Source organism: Pteropus vampyrus, unplaced genomic scaffold (assembly GCF_000151845.1).
Source record: "Pteropus vampyrus isolate Shadow unplaced genomic scaffold, Pvam_2.0 Scaffold22, whole genome shotgun sequence".
Lineage (NCBI taxonomy): Eukaryota > Metazoa > Chordata > Mammalia > Chiroptera > Pteropodidae > Pteropus > Pteropus vampyrus.
The window spans coordinates 9670916-9695157 of NW_011888803.1; positions in this window are offsets into that span (position 1 = coordinate 9670916).

A 24242-nucleotide genomic window follows, 5' to 3' on the forward strand; every position below is an offset into this window, starting at 1 on the left:
TGTGGAGTCCAGGGTGGTGCAGAGGATGGGTGGATGGAAAGCAGACTTCTCTGACCTTTATGTTGTGAACCAGAGATGGAGACTAGGTTCCAGGGCCTAAGGTGAAACAATCTCTTTTGCTCCTTCCATCTTAATTATATACTCTCTGGCTGCTTCCAGTGTTAATGGACACTGAGGGGGAGAGAGGAGGAGAATGTAGGGGCCCTTTCTTGAAGGAGAAAACAATGAACCAGAAGATTACTTTATGCTTGCGCCCGATGTGCACGAATGGACAGTTAAATTTACCTAGCTTGTAGTATTTTCTAGGTACTAAATCTAGTTCTTTTCCAAGAATATTAGATGCATTAGAGTCCTTATCTAACAACAACATGTAAAACTGAGACTCTTACTTCTGTTGTCTTCAAAAACTTTAGTCCTGCCACCACTGAGCACCTGTCCATGCCAAGATCTGGAAGACAAAGAGGAACCAGAGCAGGATAGGAAAGTTCTTGTGAAAATCACTCTGATTTGTGCCTGCCACCTCCCTCCCACCCTCCCTCTCCTGTCCCCCGATGGCATCTTGTTGCTCTTCTTCTTAACAGTTTTTGAAAAGTTAACGGTGAAAAAGACAACATTTAGACACATATTATAAAGAAAGCATATAAATATATGTCTTGCCGCTTTAACAGCTTGGGTTTGTCTCAATTTTCTTTAAGTCAGAAAAACTGAAAACAACAACAACAACAACAAACCAATAGCAAAACATAGAGGCATTACTCAGCCCTGTTTTGAGACACGTGACTCTCATTCAGGTATTGAGAGCCATGTGTTGGAGCACGACTACTAATTTATTGTAATATTAATGAAAGTATAAGAGTGGGACCTTTGGGTGTTTATTGCTTATGGTCCTTCAAAGGTTTCTATCTTTTTTGATGCATGGCTAACAAAAGTAGAAACGACTTAAGCCAAGACTTCTTTTTAACCTTTGTATAAGTTATATAACACACCGGTCTAGGGGAGGCTTATATTAAAATAAACACAGAGTTTATTTTAAACTCTGGCTCTATCACCACCCAGCTGTATGATATCATGGGCAGTATTAATGCATCTCTCCAAGCCCCGGTTTCCTTAACCGTAAAATGGCATAATCATGGTATCCACCTTAGAAGACAATATTTAATGATTAATAGTACAGACTCTGGAGCTGGACTTTCTGGATTCCTACCTTTACTCTGCCACTTGCTATGTGGCCTTAGGGAAGCCACTTCACCTCCCTGAGCCTCAGTTTCCTAATCCGTAAAACCGAGTTTGTGATGGTGCCTTCCTCATTGGGTTGTTCTGAGGACTGTAAAGCAATTATAATCCTCTTGTATGGAGGGGTTTTCCCAAGAAGTAGTCCCTCAGGGAAGCACTACACACATAGCAAGTACTATTTCACTAATTGTTAAACAAATAAAAAGGACTTTTGAGAAGATTAAGTAGCGCAATGTATAGGAAGCCAAGTGGCTAGTATGGCGTTAGTGACTGAGATTTAGAACCTTATGCCTGCGCTCCTGCCCCCACCTCCAGCCTGTCTCAGAACTGGGCATATAGTCAGTGCTAGATCTATACTATTGGTGACAGCTGACTCAACTTTAAGAAATATGAGGCACTCTCTGGCCCACAAGGTTCATATTCTTTCTTTGCAAGTGAAAGATGGTACTGATTTCAGAGCCTTGTGAGGGGAGATGTGATGTTTCTTATTTACTAACATTTACTTGGACTGATGTCTGGGACACCCAAAATATGTTATGAATCAGTCAGAGGATAACAAGATCTGTAGCACTGTACAGATTACTCACTAATTTGACATTTGGGGATTTTTGCAAAATGTTAGGGAACATTTGACAAGATGTAAATTGCTACATCTATAAGTACATTTGACTCTGAGGATGGGTGGCACTCTCCCCTGATGTGGTTACATTTGATGCAAGCAGCTGTTGCATCCTGACAAGGTGGCTTGTTTTATTTTTCTCTCCTAAAGGAAAAAAAGATTTGAATTTTGCTCCAAAAGCAAAACTAAACTTCACTGAGTATACCTATTATGTCTCAGATGTCTTGACATCTTTTGTCTCATTTAGTCTTCACAGTGATACTATAAGATATATATCATTAGCATCTCTATTTTTCAGTGAGGAGACTGGAGTTCGGAGAGGTTAAGCAACTTGCATAAGGCCACGCAGCTCTGAAGTTTCTAAGCTAGAATTTGAACCAGAGGCCATCTATCCTCAAAGACTGGGCTCCAACCCAGCAAGCTGTCTCTCGTACTACCGGAACATCATCAGATTCTGACCTGTTTCTCCCACAATGAGGAGGGGCGGTGGAGAGGAAAATTTCTTGGTCAGCCCTGAGTTTTAAACAACTGGGCAGCATCTGTGGCCATGAAACTTTGTTCTACACTGTTTTATAGTGAGACCTGAATTAGTTAGTAATCTAGAGCTTTGACGAGCTTACTCTTATCATGACGTTGTTTTCAAAGTCAAACAAGGAAGACTGTGTTAAGGGAATGGGAACAGCCCTCCCAGGCCCCCACCCCACAAGACATGGTTATCGCCATCGCATTATTTTTGGCATGGTACCATGCTCCTGAGACTTACCACTCCGTGTCAGGCAGATTTTCTTTCTGCTTCCTATCAGCTCCTGGAGGACAAAGTTGGGGGGTGGGGGGTGGGCGCACTGTGTGTAGGATCTGGATATGAGGAATATAGAGCATGCCCAGGAAACAGGAACAGGTCCCTTAGGGAAAACTTGGCTCCTGGGGGATAGTTCTTGGGGGAACCCAGTTGTTTGTAGGGGCTGTTTTAAGGAAAAGGACACCCAGTGAGGCTCATACACACATCAAAAGAGCAAATAAATGACTCCTAGTTCCAAAGGCCACTGCAAAACCTTACTCTTCAGTTACCATTTTAAATGAAAGACAAAAATATATTAAAAAGGAAGAAACTTCTAGGATTTTTCATACATTTCTTTTTAACTGTTCTTCACTATCTTTGTAGGTATGTTGGGCCTGCCTAAGTGAACGGTAAGTTTCTCAAAACAGATCGTATGCTCTATCTTGTTCTTCCTGACTGCTCTGTAGTGTTGCGTATGTGGTAGGTGCTTAATAAATGCTTGTTGAAATGAAAAGGATCCTTGGGACAAAAATCCACCCAATGAATTTTAATACTATAGTACTTAACACTTCAAGTACTGATAGTGACTGAGTTCTTTCTTTCTCTACTTATGAACATTTAAAACAGGTTTTAAAAAACCTTTTTTTTTTTTAAATAGGGTACACTTCAAATATCTGGAGCAAAAGTCTGGAACAGAGGTTCCTTACCTTTTTGACTATGGAAGTCCTTTTGTAATATTATAAAATCTTCATAGAACTTTCTATATGATCATAGTCATATATTTTTAAGATCTATTAAGTAAAAATCACAATGACAAAAAATGCCATTGTAGTAATTTATTATTTTATTCCTTCTGATATCTAAAAACTGGAAAGAAGAGTAGCACAGTTTGTAGCCTATTATCTAACCTACTCACTGGCAATGCTAGGTGCTTGTGTAGATTAGGCCAATAACTCCTTGAGCTGGGAGGTGGAGGATGCGGTGGGCATAGCTTGAGCAAGGGTTTGGAGGTCTTTGGTTCTTTTTGGTTTCTTCCTCTGCTTCCTTTTCTATACAGTTGAAAGCCACAGCAATGCTACAGTTGAGACTCAACTGAGAGTGCAAAATCCCAATGCAAACTGGTGAGTGGATGGGTTTATTCTTCTAGGACTTAATACTCTACAAGTGGTACAAGTAAAACTGGACCCACTTAAAGTCCCATCTACGTACACTGTCCAAATGGTCACCTAAATGTCATCCTTAGAGGCAAGGAGACAGCACGGGCTAGTGAAACACTGCCCTGCTTGTCTTGGTTCTAAGTCTGGCTGTGTTTCTAAATGGCTGCTCACACCAATCCAGTTCTCTGGAGTGCTCATCTGTAAAATGGGGAGATGGAATCAGGTGACCTTCTAAAGTCCCTTCCAGATTTTGTAGTCTGCAGACCCCCGAGAATGGTGCTGAAGAACCCAAGACATTTTGCCAAGTACCAGGTACCACCTGGCTTCTCCTCATGCCAAGCCTACTACCTGCACAGACCAGCTCCTGAAGAGTCACACTCAAAACTTTGCTCTTGGTCTCTCCAGAGAGAGGGCTTTAATTTTTAGTGACCTATTATTAACCTTTTTCCAAGCTCTGTTTTCCAAGTTTAGGTTGGCTCATCAGAGTTGAACATGGACTGTTTGGATTTTTGCCCAAGCTGTTCTCCGAGCCTGATAGCACATTCATTACTCCCTACCCATGGTTTCTGCTAAATGACCTCGTTAGTGCTCTAATTACATGTTGCTCTTCAGAAAGCCAGGGGTGGGGGTGGATGAGTTAACGAAGGCTGAGTACTGAGATGGAGTACATTGTAAACACACAGAATGACGCCTACCTTCCCCTGGCCTGATTACCCATGGGGAATTGGAAGGCAAGCTTTATGCTTTTTCCTTGACTCTTCTTTTATCATTACACATTAAAAGATAATAATAACACATACAGAATGTGTTGGTGGTAGTTGGTAATACACAAATTTGAAAGCTGGATGGTAATATTTTTTACAATTTAATGTCTGTGGAACCAGAGAATTAAAAAAAAAAAAATACTGGGAGGAAAAGAAATGAAAACATGTTTTTTGAGTGCCTATCATGTGCTTATGTAGGTTTTTGTTCATTTAACAACAACCTTATGGGCGTAGTTATGCTTCATTGATTAATGAAGAAGTAGGTTCAGAGAGGTTCAAGTACTTTTCAAGGGCACCAAGCAGATATGTGGCAGAGCTGGAATTGAACTGGGGTGAGTCTAATGCTAAATCCCAGTGTCTGATGCTAAATCCCTGTATCCCATGCTACTTTCTCTATTAATTAACTCATTCATTCATTTATTAAACAAATATACTTTGGCCTCTATCCTATGACAAAGTATAATCATATAATTTCAGAGTTTCTATATTACTATTTAAAATAAATTCTACATATTCCTCAGATGAATCTAAGTTCAGTGGTCTCTTCTTCAATCACATCTTTTTTCTGTCCTCAGGCTTCTTCCGCTTCCACTTTGAGGATCAGATCGCAGATTTGAGATTTAGGATCCTGGTTGGTATATTTAAAGATAATCCTGAGAAAACTTCTTTTTTTTCTGTTAAGGAAATAGTGGTTCAATGACTTGTTGAAATGGTCCAACTTCTCACTGCACTGCATTCCAGGGATGCCAAGAGTATGTTTGAATTTACTTGGAGTGTGGGGAAAGGATAATTGTGTGCCATAACAAGTATGGAGATTTTCAAATGCTTTCTGAGACAGTTCACCTCTGGCAGTGAGTGCACATGACAAGAGGCGCTATACCCATTGCACACAAAGGCTGATTAACGAGTGACTTAACTTAAGCTTGTTAACTACAAAAAACCACATGGGTCCAATTTTAATGAAAGAGAACCCATCTTCCAACCTGGGTCTCTGAAGTATGTAGAGTTTTCTTTGAGGCTTTCGGTTGGGTGTTGTTAAGGTGAATTTGTAGAGTCAAACACTTTCACTTGTCCCTGTGGAATTCTCTCTGCCACATTTTTAAAAAAGTGGCAGGTATGATATGTTGAGTGATGAGAGATGTCCACACTTAGGACAAAATAAATGATGTGATAGCAATATTAACAGGATGTAACTTTAACCAAGTGATGAACTTTCTTAAAACAGGGGGTCTTACCAATCTGATTACTAATTAGTATTTCAACAAAGAACTTGCAATTTTACAAACCTAACATTTAAGAATGTGAGCATTGTTTGTTTGACAGACTGCCGAGACACTTGTGGAGGCTTAATGTATTAGTTTATTCTATAGCAATCAAGTTGTTATTATAACTACAAGAAAACCGGAAAAATACGACTTTCACGGTCAAATCAGCCATAGGAAAGAAACTAAAAAACCCCTACAACTCTGAGCTGTTCACTGAATCTATAGTATGTTTGTTGAATTGGGGGTGTGAAACAGCAGGAAACCATTATTGTATGTGACCATAGTTTTAATGATTCTACTAGAACATAATAAACCTATAATATGTATGCCCTGAAATAAATTATAGATCCTATAGTAAAAGGCAACTCCTTATTCCACATTTATCAATTTGGGAGAACTGCTCCCTTCTTCTGTAAATAAATCATTAAGCTGTATGTTTCACCACAGAACAACTTTTGGAAGAATTATTCGAACCTTCTAAAGCAATTCAGAAGTATTCCTCCTGTATTTTTAATAACCAAAAACATACACAGGAGATGCAATACACCTCTTGAATTTTTGAATGACTGGACAAAGCAGTGTTAAAAATTCAACAGCACTAATTACTAGCTGAGCGGTATAAAAACTCCTGAATAAATGTCAGCCTAGAAGATAAGCTCTTATCTTAATCTAATGACTCCACAGACTTAATTTGTCAGGCCAGCCTCGCTGATGAAAAACAGGTTTCTATTCTCCAGTGGTAGCAGGAACATCTTTCCAAATCTTTGAAGCTGGATAGTAATACCATCAGTGTCATCCTGTAAAAATCTTGTGACCAAGCCAACTTAATTCCTTTTGTCCTGTTACACTAATTCAAGTTGTTCCACCCCTGTTGGACAAATATCTAAAAATGAAGCCAATGTATTTGTAGATTTGCTACATTTTGAACTAATCCCCTTCAACTCCTCATGTTTTGTGCTTCTCCCCAGCCCTCTCCCCCCCATAGGGCTGGAACACCAGGGACTATCTATCTTCATATGAGGAAGCTGAGATTTCCAGAGGATTCCATCAATTCAGAGGAATCCATTCATTGAGAGGCAACGCAACAGAGTAGTTAAGAGTGGAGGTTCTGGGACAGAAAGTCCTGGGGAAATTTTTGCTGTCACTTCTAAGCTGTGTGACCTTGGGTAGATTTCTTAAACTTTCTTAGCCTCAGTTAAGGAGGATAATCATGCCTATTATGAGGGTTAAATAAAACAATGCTTGTCAAATACTTAGAATGTCAGACTCTTACACTTAATACGATTCATTTGCATTCATTCACTGACTCATTTGTTTGTTTGTTCATTTATTCACTTATATATTGATTCATTTATTTATCCATTCAATAAACAAATACCTATTGAGTCCTAACAAGTCTACAACACATGCTAGGTGGTATAGGGCATATGCAGAACCTAAAAGCAGGGTCCTTTGCTTTTGTAGGACTTTGTATGAACTTACTGCTTGAGCCTGACACAATCAGCTGATCTCACTACATCTGGGAAGGAAATTCCACAGATTTACTATGACTTTCTACTTAAACTACATTATGAACCTCGTTGCTGGCTTTCCAGTACAATGGGGATATAAATTTCCATCTCACAGGTCTGTTGCGCAGATGACACGAAATAACGTATAGCGGACAGCCAAATGTTGGTGGCCTTTCAGTTCCTTGTCTTTCTTATCCCTGTGACCCAGAATCACACGCATGGTTCAAACATGTCTAGAGAGCTCTCTTTTGTCTTGTTTCATCCCTGTCTCATCAGTCAATGTAATATCCTTCTCAGTAGCCCATCCTTCCTCTGCTCACTACCCTCCTCACTATTTGAATGGCACCTTATTGAGTTTCCATTCTGTTGAATGTCATTTGGAGATATTTGTTGATATTTGTTATTTTGTTGATTTCCTTACCTTAGTGGAACATTAAGATGCAATTTCTTTCAAATCCCCTGAAATGCATGGATCTACTTAAAAAGTATGTATCGAGAGTCTATTATATACTAGAAACCCTACTTCGTATTGGGGACACCAGAATATGTAAGCTGCAGCCTCTACTCTTTAAAACTTTACAGTAGTGACAGGCTCCTAACGTACAGTGGGAGCAGACTGGGGTGAGAGAGACATTCAACTTAGACTGGGAACTCACTCAAAGAGTTTTCCAGAGGAGATGCTCTTAAGCTTAGCTTTGAAAACTAAGTAGGAATCAATTGATAAAGATGTAGGGAAAGGAATTTCCAGGTTGAGGAATCAGTATGAGCAGATGGAAAAAATAGTTCAGCAGAAGAGTGAAGGGCCTGAAGGGAAGGTGGTGAGAGATGAGGTAGAAATGAAGGATTACAAAGGTCTTATGTGCTGAGGGATTAGAATTTCACCCTAAAAGTGACAGGAACCATAGGTAAATTTTAGGTGAGCTGTTAATTCTCATTAGCATGTGTCGTGGGCCCAGGAACTGGGTTTGTGTTGGTGTTCTTCTGGTTCTCCTCACCGCTTTCATGGTCTCTTCATTATCATCTCCCCACCCCCCACCTACCTCTCAGCTGTCAGGTTCACTGAGAGCCCTGGCACCCCGCCCTCAGCAGCCCCTCATCGCCTGGTCTGCTGTCCTCACGGATGACTCACAGCTCTTTGGCTTCCTCGGCTCTAACAACTCTAACGAGTTTCACTCCATCGCATCCTGTTACAGCCAGAACTAGGCTGACCCTGAAGCTTCCGGCAGTGCCATTTAGATTCACCATCCTTTATCCTCGTCCTTTTCTTTCCCTCCCACCAAGCCTCAGTGAGACATCCATTACTCGATCCTTCCCACCGTCTCAGTCCTAAGCCCTTTCGAACTCCTTTACTTCCTATCTGCCTTGTCAGAATCCCATGAGCGCTTCTGTTACCAACCTCGATAATCCCCTTTACTCACACCTTCAGCTTCATCCATTCCCTTCACTTCCTGGAGAAAATGAACAGCCTTGGCTAATCATTCTACTTATTGTTTACAGTATCTGGTTTTACCCTGGGTTCTTAGTCTTGGCCTTTTCCTCAACTCTAATAGACTGCCTTTCTCATTCCTTCCTGATACACAGTTTCAGGCTATGCTTATTTGTTGGAGACAGGGTTGGTGGGCATGCCTAGTGCACTGGGAACTGTCCTCTGTTTGGCTGTATTTTTCAGCATGTACCCCCCAACCCTGACACAGATGTTTGGAAAAGGTGGACATCTGATACTGAACCCCAGTGAGCCAATCTCTTATTGATCATTGGCCAAGCAGATTTTCTTTTGACAGTTTGTTTCTGTATCATTTAAATAGATTGCCTTTTATTGTTGCTACCCTTAATGGATTTCTACTACTTTTGACCCAAAAGCTTTGACAAGATCACTGCAGCGCTCAAGTATCAACCCTACTCCTGCTCCCCTCACTCTCTTTACTAAATTTTAGTAAGAAAATAGACGATCTCTAACCAGAAAGTCCCTCAGTTTTCCTCCAATGGTTTTCAGGTGTATTTCTTACTAGTTCTACCCTGTCTAAGAGAGACTTTTTCTACCCATTTTTTAAAATATAATTACAGTTTAATCTACATTTATTAAGATTTATTTCTGCTACTTCATTTTATGTTTTCTGTTTACCATGCTTTTTATCTTTTTCTGGTTTCTGTCTTCCTTTGTGGGTTGATCGAGTTTTCTTTATTTCTTTCTCTTCTGTTGGTTGGAACTTATGCTTTCTATTTCTATTCTTTTAATAAATTTTCCTAGACTTTAACATATATATTCAAATTTACATTTTTCCATCAAAGCTTAAAGTTAGTCAGTGTCTCTATCATTCTCCTCCTAGAAGCTTTAACTTTCATCTGAATAATCTTCCGCTGATCTTATATTAGAATTATCTAGTTTTAGAATTAAACTTTGTTTATAAATACAAGTATTATTGGTATTATTATTTACAACAATACTTATTTAGATTTACTAACATGCTTTACAAAATTTTTTTTCCACACATCTGCTTCTTCCTTCAAGGTTAATTTTTTTTTCCCCTTACCTAATATATCTTTCAGTCTTTTTTTTTTTTTTTTTTTTTAAGAAAGAGCTTGTGGTCATTAATTTCTTGAATCTCACCTGTTGAATGGTAGTTTGTATGGAATTCCAAACTCAGTGTTTTTCCTTGAGGCTTCAAAAATCATTGCATAGACTTTTTATAGTCATTGTTGCTAATGAGGTCTGCTGTCTATATGATTGTCATTCCCTTATAAGTTGTCTCGCTTTTACCTCTGATTCTTTTAAGTTCTCTTTTATTTTGATATTGTGCACTTTTTCTATGATGTATCTAGATGTGCATTTTTAAAAATTTACCTCTTTGGTACTTGATGGTCTCTCTCAGACTCAGATCTCATGACTTCACTTCTAAAAAATTCCAAGTTAATATCTTTCTATACTGCCCCTTCCCCATTCTCTCTAGTCTATTCTTATGAAACTATTATAATGAGATACATGTTGGAGCTTTTTAATAATTTCTCTATGCTCTATGTCTCTCAAATTAATTCTGTTTGTAAATTCATCTTTTCATATTCTTGGGACCTGATATCCACCATGTGGAGATGTTTTCATGGCAGCTTCTGCTCTAGGCCTACAACCTGTCGCTGATCAAAGCTTACACTTGTGAATTGTTTGGGTCTATTACCTGGCAACAATTCTAGGTCCTTTCCCTGAATGCAGTGTAGAGTTGGGTTCTAGTTCTAATATAAGAACTCAGTGTTTACCTCTGTTTATGGGCTGGTGACTTCTTTTCAACTATAATTTTGGGCTGGTGGGTAGAGATATTTTAGAAGCCATTAATGACTGTAAAGCACTATCCTGACTACTATCTTCATATGAGTGATTTACAATCATGTTGCGCACTGGATAATCAGCTTAGTTTTCATTTAACATCTTGATTTTCCATCTGTTTCTCTTATTTTCAATATCTCTTTTTAGGGAGACCTGTTTGTTGTTTTAGGTTTTTGTTTTGTTTGCTTGTTTATGGAATATGTTTCTTGTTTTTGAGCATGACTAATTTTTATTTTTTAACTCAACAGTGTATGAAAGAGCTTAATATACCTTTTTTTTTTAACAATACATACTTTGTTTCCTAAAATTTACATTCACTGTACTTATAAATTAGTTTTTACTCCCTTATTTACAATGCTTTAACATTTTTATGTTTATAGTTTATTCTATAATATAGCTGTTTTATTATTAATTTAATTTTTATTTCTATAAAAGCAATACATGTATATTATTTTTAAAGTCTTGTAATACTAAACAGCTTGTAATGAACTAGATTAATTTGCCTTCTCACTCTGAATCTTATGCCCAGAAGACAACCACTCTCAAATCTTCTAGCTCTTTCTCCTGATATTTAACTTCATATTTCTAATAATAGCTGACACGGCTTACCATGTAACAGTCATTGTTCTAAGTGCTACTAACTCATTTAATCTAAATAATATGCTTGTTTCTTGACTGGTAAATTTTAGGAATATTTTATTGTATTTTTGCCATAGTAGATAAAAACTGCGTTTCTTCTTTCCCCTTCCACATATTTGTTTAAATAAAACAATTTTAGTTTATTATGCACATGCAAATAAACTAAATGTTTATTGGCTCAATGTTGAGCCAAATAGTGCATTACAGCTGTGTTTCTTTCCTTTTCTTGCCCTTTATTTCTCCTGGAAATGACAATTGCTTCATTTTTGTGTGTGTGTGTCTCTTTCTATATACTTAATGATTAACTTTCCAAAGCCCCAATATCTCTACTATGAATAAAAAATTTTGTCCCTGGTCTCATGTAAAGTAGCTCCAAATTTTCTAGAAAATTTCTCCCAGAAATTTTCCTCTCCTGATTCAATCTTTCTGGAAGATTACATAGATCAAATGTCATTATATGATACGTTAGCCTCTTCTCTGATCTATTTTTTTAAATTTTATGTCCTCCCCCTTTTTTAAAATTTATTTCTTGTTTTGTTGACATATACTTTCCAATAACTTTCTAAAGCATTATAATGTTTTAGTTCTTGCATGTCTAAAAATGTCTTCATTCTAATTCCACATGACTGACAGGCTGGGAATAGAATTCTAGATAGAAAATTATTGTCACCTAAAGTTTTGGGGACACTGCTCCACTCTTCCGACATCTGGTTCTGCTGTTGATTAGTCTGATGCCAATTGGGTTAGCTTTGTTAAAAGGAGCCTAATTTTCTCCAGCTGCGAGCATTTTGTGACCTGTTCCTTAATTCTATATCCCACTATAGCCCAGGTATTCTGAACTTTCACAGTAATAAAAGTTTGGTGTAAATTTTTTGGGGGGAGGTTTGGTTGGTAATGTTGGTGTTGGTAGTGTTGTCATTGTTTTAATTTCTAGGGCTGAGTTCAAATTACATGTTGGTTATTTAATGCTCTGCTGTTTTTATGGTTTTCAATTCTTTTAAATTTTTTGGACTTGTTTTATGGTCTAACATATGTACTACCTTAGTGAATATATAACTGCAATTGAAATTGTTGGATGATGAATTGTATAAATATATATAAATATCAATTAGGTCACGTCGATAGTGTTACTAAATCTTCTATGTATATACAGGTATACTTCCTTTTATTACACTTCACTTTATTACATTTCACAGATATTGCATTTTTTTTTTTGACAAATTGAAGGGTTGTGGCAACCCAGCACTGAGCAAGTCTATTGGTGCCATTTTTCCAACAGCATTTGCTCACTTTTTGTCTCTGTCACATTTTGGTAATTCTTGCAATATTTCAAACTTTTTTATTATTATATTTCTTATAGTGATCTGTGATATAAATATTTTATAGCAATAAAGTATTTTTTAATTAAAGTATGTACTTTTGTTTTGTAACTAAATATTTATTGACCTTTTCTTTCTTTCTTTCTTTCTTTCTTTCTTTCTTTCTTTCTTTTCTTTCTTTCTTGTGACATTGTTTAACTAAATCCAATAAGTTTCAGCTGTACACTTTAACAATAAGGCATATATATATTTATACTGTGTTCACCTCCCATAGTTAGATTTTTTTCTGTCACCACACATTAGACCCCCTTTACCCCATCTACCACTCCCCTCCTCTCCCACCCCTACCCTCTGGTAACCACTAGTCTATAGTCCATGTCCATGAGCTTCTGTTTGTTTGTCCTGTTCATTTGTTGCTTTTAGGTTTATATCCCACATATAAGTGATATCATGTGATTTTCAACTTTTTCTGTCTTTTTTTAGACATAATGCTATTACACACTTAATAGACTACAGTATAGTGTAAACATAACTTTTATATGCACTGGGAAACAAAAAAAAACATCATGTGACTCACTTTATTGTGGTGGTCTGGAAATGAACCCAAAGAATACTGAGGTATGCTTATAGTTGTTTTTTTCTTGTTCTTTTATGAATTGTTGAGAGAGGGGTGTTTAAATCTCCCACTACAATTGTGATTCATATATTTCTCCCTTTAATTCTTTCAATTTTTGTTTAATCTATTTTTAAATTCTGTTATTATGCACATATAAATTTATGATTATTACATCTTTCTGATGAATTTACTCTTTAATCATTATAAAATGCTCATGTCTATCTTCGATATACTTTTTGCCTTGAAGTTTACTTTTTCTGTTATTAATAGAACCCCTCCAGCTTTTCTATGCTTACTGTTTATCCTATATATTTTTATCCACTTATTTTTAATCTGTGTGTCATCGTATTAAAAGTGTATCTCTTATAGACTGAATATTATAGAATCTTACATTTTAAAAATCAATTTTGACAATTTCTGCATTTAATTGGGAAGTTTAATCCATTAACATTTAATGTAATTAGTGATAGGGTTGGATTTAGTTTGTCCCCTCTGAATTTCATTCGTCTCATTCCCTTTCCTTCCTTTTTTTTGGATTGTCTGAATATTTGATTCAGTGATGCCACTTTGTACTATTTTAATCTATGCCCCTAAACTAGTTCTTCTGTACTAGTCAGAAGCTAGAACCCATACCAGTTATGGAATTGAGTTTAGTATAAGTGTTACCTGGGTCACTGCAAGCGTACAAATGAGACTCTAAGATACCATAAGAATAAGAGGCATTATCACCCTTAGGGCTGAGAGAACAAAAAAAAGAAGTTGTAATTATTAAAGATTAGAAGGTTAAAGGAGGAGCTCCATGGAGGTGAAAGTCAGACCTTTAAGGAGAAGATGATACTTGCCTGGTGTTGGTGTCTCTGCATTAGGAAAAGACTGGGACCCAGACTCTGAGAAGGGAAGTACATGTTGGCTGGCATGTAGAGGTGTCTCAGGATGGGGGAAGGTAGATGCAGAGATGTTGGTTCTATGGTTTGAAAAAACTTCAAACTGGATTCAGAAAATGCTACCACTGATGAGGAAGAATTATTGCTAGGGTGATGTTCATGGGAACCACAAACAGACAAGAAACCCACAGGAAACAACAGGTAGCAGATAGGAAGAAACAGATCTCTGTTTCCTCCTTTGTCTTCCTCTAGCACTCCCTGTTAACAAGGCTCTTTAGGAAGTCAATTGGGAAAGCAAGGATGATGTTTGCAGAGTCCCAGTACGACATCACAAAGCAGAGAATAAAAGGGTGGCTTGGAGCTGAGAGACAATAACTTAATAACTGGCCTTTTTTCCTATGGTGTTGGACATCTTCACATCTCTTTTATTTAAAGATTTCTGCTCTTGGACTTGCTTATTCTGCTCATCTTCCCTTCTCCTCCATTCTTTCTATCTCTTATTAACCCACAACGATTAGCAAATATCACAGAGAGCCTATCATAGGTGAATTAGTAGGTGCTCAAAAATGTTTGCTGGATTAATGATAATATAAGAGAATAAATGATAAGTGCCAAATGCATAGTGTAGACTTTAATTACCATAGAGGCTCAGTGGAGGAGGGAGAGACTATCATGAACTTGGGTGACTCAAAACTTCATAGATGAGATGGGTCTTGAGCTAAACTCTGATAAATTAGAAGGGTTTAAATACACAGAGGGAAGGATGGAGCATTCAAGCTGGAGGGCACACATGAACAGAGACTTGAAGGTAAAAGCTAGATGCCTTTGAGAGACAGGCCTGGCTGGATCTGAGGCTTCCTTCAGGAATGTGAGGCTGGCTTATGGTGAGAGGCCCCTTAATGTCTGGCTAAACTGTGGAATCATAAAGAAGCAATTGGAGCATTGTCATGTAAGAGCTGAAGAAGAGGCATTGATAGTGTTTATGGCAGGAGAGGGTCATGATAGAGACTATTGAATTAGAGTGCTGCACAGGATTGTGGGGTGATGTTTGTTGTTCAGGTCTTAAGCATATATGTGTAGCAGAATGGTGCTTCTATTAGTAGGAATCAGGAAATCAGGAAGAGAAACAAGTTTTTAAGTTTTTTAATGGTTTTGTGGTTTTGATTATATTGAAATCAATTTGAGAGTCTACTTTTAGAATCAAGGAAGTGCAGAAATAGCTAAGGAATGAATTAGGGAGAAGTCCAAGAGGTTGGCAGAGCATCGTCTTGGGGAGGAAACAATTTCAGGCCAATATATGGTCATCCTTGCCTCTGTAAAGGCGAGTGACAACTTTAAGAGTTAAACAGTGCACATTGGTTTAGTTTAGTTAGAGTCAGCACTTGAAATTAGGGATAGATCTACTGCCTGTCACTTGACACCACTCCTATCCCATATCCTTCCCTGTCGAGGCCATCAAACTATTTTTTTCCTCTCTTTGTGGATCACCCTTTCTACCTTCAAACTATTTTTTTCCTCTCTTTGTGGATCACCCTTTCTACCCTCTGAAAAATAATCTTTGGTTACGCTTTACATTTTGGCAAAGCCTCATATCTGTTTACCAGATTTAAAAATGATAAGATTTATTTATTTTTTCTAGTTTGTCCTTGAATTGTGCTCTTTCTTCTTCTTCTTCAAAAAAGAGTTTTACCAGAAAAAAAATATTCTGACAAGTTCCAAGGGGAATTATAATATATTGTTGAGAAAACTAAACTCACTCGGTAACTAGGCAGATGGATATATTCAAAATGCTCTGGCTTCCTGTCCCCTCAGAGTCTTTGCTTCACATACATGTGAGAGGGGTTCTGTTTCCTGCTTTGGTTCTGAACTTTGCTAAAGCATTTCTGCTGTTTTTAGGAGAAGCCAAGCCCTCTTGACTAGAGCCTGGGAAAGCCAGCCAGACTTCCCTCACATGAAACTTTAGCAAACTGCTTGGGCTGCCAGGCACGTTGGAGATCCTGTGGGTGCAACTCCACAGAGACCAAGGGCAAGATAATCAGTCCAAGGAGACAGTTAATTTTAGTACAAAAGAGGTTAGATGTGATTTATTTCCAACACCAATGAACCAAAAGAGCTAACAATCATCGGCACAAACACACAGAACCATCAAATACTCAATGTAAAAATGGCTTGTGTCAGCTGAGATGGGCCTCGGCGTCATCATTAGTAAGGGAGACAGGCTTCAGGTGGCTCAGGAGCCGATGCGTTGGACATTTTCAGGTTGTCTTTATAGGAAAAGGGGTTTGAATCATCAGAGAGTTAGAGAAATTGATTTGGAGACAGGAAAGAGAATAGGAGAAGAAAAGAAGGCAAGAGAGGACAGGAGGGTTTTTATAGGAATATCATAGCTCATTCGTCATTTTGTTCATCATTATTATCTTCAGAAAGCATAATGCTAGGACAGGATCCACGAGACTTATGCTGCCTCTTAATCATCCCTTTTCAGCTGCTGCAGGAGAACCCTCTCCATGGCTCTGCTTGCGGTGGAGCAGAGTTCAGCCTGCCCACTGCCAAGCCCAGCAATGCTCCCTCGTAACCTCTCACCTTCAGGATGGACTCCTAGGCAGGTGAATTGTTCTCCACTTAAGCAAGTTGTTCCCTTGCACCTGAGCCAAGGACTTGCCAAAGGCCATAGTCCCACTGTTGGTTTATTTAACTCTGCAAAATAGCTTAAACAGACCATTTTCCTATTTCTGAGACTCAGGTAGCATCTGACTCTAAGGACTTGGAGGAAGGCCTCTAAAACACATGTCGACAGCAGGATGAAGGCTCAGGCAAGGACGCACAAAGTCCTAGATTCTTATTTTAATGAGCGAAACACCTTAGACCCTTCCTGTTCTTCTCTGTCATTATTTACCAGAATACTCTGGGTCTAAAATCCCTTTACCTCTATTTAATCACCCTGTCCTTTCTGCAGTCACTACATCATGCATATATCTCTATTATTGTCTTCACATATAAACATTAAACATCTTTCATTTTTCCACTTACTAAGACAATGGCTTAATTATCTGAGAATATCCTGTACCTAGGCGAGCGCTTGGTATATAATATTGAGTGAATAAGCAAGTGAATGAAAGAGCGAAAGCCATTTATATTGAGTGAATAGTAATTAAATCGAGAATGAAGCTGTCTATAACTATCCCTGGCGAATTAGGGAAACATTATGAGACTCTTGTATTTGTGGAGGAAAAACTAAAAACATCTTTTATGGTATTCAGGGAAGAAGACTCAGGGCTATTGCTGAGGCTATTCAAATGAGACCAAGGGCAGGATTGACATCTAGGTCTGAGCCCTCTTGTTTCTGTCTAGTGCATGTTTCAAAGCAAGGATTCAGAGTTCACTTTCTCTCTACCTCCAGCTACACCTTCCTCTCCCCTTTTAACTTTTCCTGACAGAGGTCATAAGGTACCTTAATCGTTCTCAGTTCAAACATGCTGTCCTGTTGTCAAACCAAGTATCCAATTGTAGGGTTCAGAAAAATGCATCTCCACTTCCTTTTTCTTTAAGTTATGAGCTTAGATTTGGTGGCTATATACTTAATGAGGAAAATGATTTAAAAATGTATCAGGGTGTGTTTGTCAAGTAGGAGAGCGATCAACTACATTTGACAATGGCTGGGGAAGAACTGGATTTTCCCAATCCTCCCACAGGCATCCTCGATATAATTGTTACCCATCTCCTGAGCACCCTAGAATCCTCTGTTTAGCAGCAAATGGTCATTCAAAGCTTTGCTGGAGTGCTCATTCCTTACTGTGTTCTATTAAAGCCTGGGGTGCGCGTCCCTACACCCCCTCTGTCCTGTTCATTGTTTTGGCTACAGAGCTGGGGAGCAAAGCTGACATCGTGCGGGGAGTTTCCATGTGTGAATGTCCACATCCTTCATTCGCATCCTTCAAGGCTTTCCTTTAACATTTTCTGATTGTGTTTCTGAGTACAGGGTGTCAACAGCTCTCAGAACTGTTAAGTTTTCTATTTATCCTCGGGCCAGGAAAAGGCACAGATCACTGCAGTGTAAAATTACCAGTGGTTTTGACAGTGACCTAGAAGAACTATGGAATGAAGAAATTTAGCCTTGAGAGCTAAGATCCAGCCCCAGGCCCATCTTAACCAAGAAGTTCTGCTCAATTATACAGGTCACAAGAAGTTCTACTAGTTCTGAAAATATCGAACTCATCAAACTTAAGTTGGGTGATGTTGATGCATCTCGATGAATGGTCAGTTTTGAACACCAAGTACCGTATTTACTTGTTTATTTCCTTCTTTTTTCTATTCCTATGCAAGTTTCATTTTGAAAAATCATTCTATGAGTTTTGAAATTTGCTTTTTATTTCTCTTGTAGGAACTCTCCAAATCAACACAAACTCTTCCGAAGCCTTGAAAAGATTAGTTGGAATGATAAAAAAAAATAATTCCAGATGGGCCGAAAATAGAAGGAAGGGAGCTTGTTTCTTAGGAATGTTCTTGCAAAGCCTTTAAAGAGAGGGCGTTATATTGGTTAAGAGTTCAGGCCTTGGAGCTGGATCACCAGGCTTGAACCTTAGATCTGCCATTTCCTAGCTAATCTGTGGGCAACTTAGCCTCTGTGTGCCTCTGTTTCATTATGGGGATAGCATAAAAAATGTCTATTTTCTAGGGCTCTTGTGAAGTTAATAGGTATGAAGCACTGAGAACAGTGCTTGGCACATAGAATAAATATGTTACTATTTTTAATTCGATAATGATGTAGAACTGTTGCAGATATATTGCGAATAGAGATTCACAAAGTTCACTCTGGGCAGTAGAGAAATATATACTGAAAAGGAAATTGTGCAAATAAACATGAAATAAATCAAGATAGTTGTATTTTAACTAAGAGACAATTCTTATATGTCTCCTCAGTCTATCGAGCACTCCTTAATCAGATCTCTTTTTAAATGGCTCTGAGCCTACTACATCAAGTTCTTAGTGTTCACCAATCTTGGTGAGTAGTTACTTCTTAAATGCAACTTATTACCTTGCTTCCAAGGGCCATTTTAGCTTCTTCAGATATAACCTAGGTACTGATTATTTGTTCCCTAACTGCAGGAGAAACACATTAAGATCTCCAGAGCTTCCTTAGGAAGATGGGAAAATCCCAAAAGCTCTTTTCTAAAATATTTTTCACAAAATTCTTTATTTCCACTCTCAGGGCCCTATATATCTTCAACATGAATAACAGATTTAAAAGATTATGCAATTGGTTCTTCCATATTTCTCCTTTTGGAAAATCTGCATAGGGTCTAGCACTTTTGAAATGCAACGTCAATTGCATCTTGGTGCATTAGTCAAAACTTTTAATTTAACGTTCTGCTACATTTATAAACCCGTCCTTTGTGCCTCATCTCGGCACACTGGATACAGAACACTTATAACTCCTCAAGCCTCGATGTTGAACCAACAAAGATTGGGGTGAGTGATAAAGGAAATTAACATTTATTGAATATAAATAATATTCTGAAGACTCACATAACTAAAAAGTGGCAGAGCCAGAATTCCCTTCTAGATCCATATGTTCTATAACCCAGGTTCCTCTGCTATCTCATGAGGTATTTATGCAAAATCTATCCAAGGAAATGTTTCTTTACTTCCCTCTTCCTTAAATTTTTTTGATTGCTTTTATCATTCTTTTAAAAGGCAGTTAGATAATTTCAGGTTTTGGATAAACATAAAGAAATGTCAAAAATTTAGGCATTTTCTTCTCTTCTCATCTAGCCTCTTTTACCTCATAAATGAGGAATGAGTAACTTTCACTGTATAGCCTTTGAGAGTTTTTTAAAAAACTGTAATATTAGTAACTTTGGCATTGCACATATGTATTTATTAACTTAAGTATGTATTTATTAAGTTGGTTATAAATATTTGAACTTTATACTCTAAATCCAGTTTGTCAGATAAAAGAAAATTATGTTAATGTACATTAATAGTTCATCTCTTCCTGATATAAATGTGAGTTTCAGAAACCAAAATGTGGCTTCTGTTTCCTAATTCCTATCAGGGAAGACAAAAATGAGTAGATCTTTTCATTAAAATGCCTTAGCACCAGTTTTTGTTCATGCTTAGACACATATCTATGAAACTTTAGAGCACCAAAGAAAAAGAGAAACTCCTAAGAGAATCAATACAGAAAAAGACAGGTCATCTTCCGGAAAATGAAAATCAGAGTGGTTTTGACTTTTTATCAGCAACATTGAATGCTGAAAGACAATGGAACAGTATCTTCAAATTTCTGAGGGAAAATAATTTTGACCATAGAATTCTATACCCAGCCAAACCACCAGTCAAATAGAGAGGGGAAAAATATATCAAACATGTAAGAAATTGTAGATTATATTTTTGAGGAAAATTGAGAGTGAATTTCAGCAAACTGGAAAACATTGTGAAGGAGGAAGGCATGTAATCTAGGAAATAATAGTTCTAACTTAGAATGGCAGAGAAGAAAGTCCCTTGATAACATTTGGGTAGCAGCTAAGGAACAAGCTTTCTGGATGGGAACAGAAGTTCAGAAGGAGCCAGATGGATATCTCAGGAAAGAAAGCAACTAGTCCACAAGTGAGGAAAAAAAAAAAAAAAAAAAAAATATATATATATATATATATAATTATGATCTTATAAAGACTGTTTGTAAGATATATATTAATATTTGTTAGAGTCGATCCCTAGACAAATGTACAGAAGGCTTATGATTACAGAAAAGAACGTAAATGCTATCAATTTTGACAGCGTAAATGTGTAAGTAGAGTTGACAGATATTGGGATGTGGAATGAGGGGCGGGGAAGAAGAAGGAAAGACAGGGCCAGCAATATCCTTATCAAACATATGTGAAGTTGTTGAAATGAGAAATAGACATTGGATATCTCATTTAATACTACAAATGTAACTAATAAGAGAACCTAAGCTATAAGTATTAGCAATTGGGAAGAGGGAAGTAGATAAAATATTAGGAAACTAAATATTATTTATAGCAGGGACTGAATAGTTATTGTTTGAAGTTGATACAAAGAGAAATAGAAATATAACTCTGTTAGAATTAAAATAACCATAGAAGCCCAAAGGGGCAAAATCTGGAGCAGCAGGTGATTAAGAAGGGGAGTAGGTTGGAGCAAACCAGGGACTGCTTTGAAGATCGCCTGTTGTCATCATTGTGATGAGCAGGAGATGTAGGCCAGAAATACTTACCAGCCAGTTAGGCCAGCCTCAAATGCTACTGAATGTGGCCTAGGCTAGAAAGGAACTATCTGGGTTAATCTTTTTGATTTGAATCCAGGCAATGGGGAATGGAAACTCATACTTCTCTCTACCCAGCTATAAACTTTTGGTTCTTATGGACCATTTTCATTTTGCCTTCTCACTCCATGTACTACTAGTTTTACAAATTTGCTCTTGTAATTAACTTTGTGACTGAAAGAAACTCCTAAAATGTTGGAATTTCTCTTTTTATGACATTCTTTACCCTAAAGAATGTGTCAGTCAGGGCTAAAGCAATAGTCTCAAGGCAGACAGCCAACTTGCCTCTGATAACAACATTGCACTGAAGTATTGCGATCTGCTGACTTCAGAGTGAGCACACAGCACTGACTGAGCCCCTGGAAGGATGGCCTGGAGCAGCTGGGATGGCCAAGCAGGTTATCTGCTTCATTTCATAGCTCAGAGGAGACTAGTGGCTGGAAAGTGTTTCCCCTTTGCTCTTTCCTACGGTTCACAACTGGGTGAAATGTTGTTCATAACTGGATTTCTAAGTCTGATAGCCTAGAGCAAGTTCTGGCTAGATGACTTTTATGAACATTTGAGTTTACTTTGTGAAAGTGGAAGCAACAATAAGAATTATAGGAACTTAGTGGTTTTAGCAGTTGCTTAAATATATATGCATATTTTTATAGACTGCATTTGCAAGAGATTAATGTTTAGGGGTGGCTAGAACACTCACCAAGAGAGCTTCAAATGAGCCCAGAGTTTCTGAATTCTTCAAAGCCATTCTGAGAACTTCCTGAATGAACTCATGGCTCCTGTAAACATGTTTACTATGTGTCTTCCATCGTTTGCTAGGTTGGTTCCAACACCACATCAGGAAACAGGATTCCGGGGCACAAAAGTAATACAGAAAGCCATCAATGGATTGGAGAGTCACCTCTTCCGATTAGTCAAAGAGAAGTAGGTTCTATAGCCTACTAAGTTTGGTAGTAAAAGAAACAATAGTTCTCCAATCTATCAAGTTTCTGGTTCTCTCAAGTTCTTGGCAAGACATACCCAAGACTAAGAACATTTAATTCTCCTGAGGAGGAAGAAGTTTCCCGACAAAAGGTCTTGTTTGTAAACACCTTATGGTCACTTTTTGGATTCTTCATTTTAAGGACCTCGGCAAGCGTTTCATTATATATCACCCTTTTCCTAAATACTGATTAGTTGAAGATGAGGTTGGGAATCACTACCAAGCATCGCTGCGGTCTAAGCTCTGTAGGGCTCCACATTCATCTCTCCTCACTTTTCTTTTATTACCTGTGTGGGTAACTCATCTGTAGAAATCCTTCCATGCCCTTCGGTAGACTTGGCACCAAAAAAAGACAGAGATTTTCAAGCTCTCCAGTGGCAGAGCCCCGGGCTGTCACCAGGGAAGCTGCACCTGGACTGGACCCATTTGTACTGATGGCACTGGGTCCTGCACTATCTGTGCAGCCCTAAAAATAGCTCTCAATTAACATTGCATTTCAAGAATTGGAAAATTTCCCAGAAGTCCATTCTTTTTTCCTTTTCTATTTCATTACATTTTGCAGTAATAATACACAAGCCTGCAGAAAACATGACGGGTAATGAAAAAATGTAATTAATATAAGCAGTGTAAAGCGTGTATTTTTTTCTCTGTTGTCCTTGCAGAAAATTGCTGCTTTAAACCAAGCAGGATGTGAAAATGCATAAAAGCCCCCCTTTAATCTGCTGTGGTTTGTAAATATCTTATGCAAAACAGTTAAGTCAACTGTCAGGCTTTTTTTTTTTTTTTTTTAACATTAAGTCACATATTCTTGTAAAAAATTTTTTTCTTGGAGGACAAATTGAGTGATTTAAATAACAGTTTTTGAGGGGGGAGGAATGAAGGTGCTGATGAGGATTTTCAACAAGAAACCTAAAAACAGGAACCTGCCCTTTGGACGGCTGCTGTCTATTGGATTCATCTGAACAGTAGTAAGTGTGCTGCCTCTCTGTCCACTCAATTCTGGTACAGTACTGGAGAAAAGCAAACATTTTTACTACTACTTCATGCAATACACCCTATCTATTAATCGAAATAAAATGATAAAAAGGCCAAGAAGCTGTGGAATATGTCAGCATTCCTTAGACCATTTCAGTTCACTTATCTACACCACTGGCAATATTGAGAAGTCTGCTACTAGAAGGTCACAACAGAATTTCAAAACTGGAATACAAACGTTCTTTCCAAAACAGCTTCCTAGGCCAGACAGGAAAATGCTTATGGCTTTATTTATTTATTTTTTAATCTGTTCTTTCCTCCATCTTTTCTTTTTTTTTAACTGCAACTGACATACATCATTGGTTATTGTTTATTACTATCTTGTTCTGATTCTAAAAGTGTACCCATGGCCCTGGTGTGTGTGAACTTTCAGAATTTGCTTGGGACTGCTGGCCTAGTCCCCTCTGTTCCATGAGGTTCCCTGGTGAAGGTAGATTGCACAGTTAAGAAGCAGTGTCTCTCTCTTGTGGCATTCTGGGCAGCCATTTGGAGTCCCAGATGTAGGAAATGAAATAATCCATGCTCATACAGTCACAAAGTGCCCATCTGGCACCCAGGAACCTTGCACGATAGAAGCACACAGGCGTGAGCTCACTTTTGTTATGGCATTTCATAAACAGAGCTGTAGCCAGCTAGAGAAGAAGGACTTTGGAAAGATAACACTCATTTTCCAGTCCCCTCCTTTTCTGCCTGTTACCCTCAAAACACACACACACACACACACACACACACACACACACACACACACACACACACACACAGCCTTAACCTCTATAAAACACAGGGGATAGGGAGAAAAGAAAAAAGAAAAAAAGAGAGATCCATCTTCCAAAAGGTAA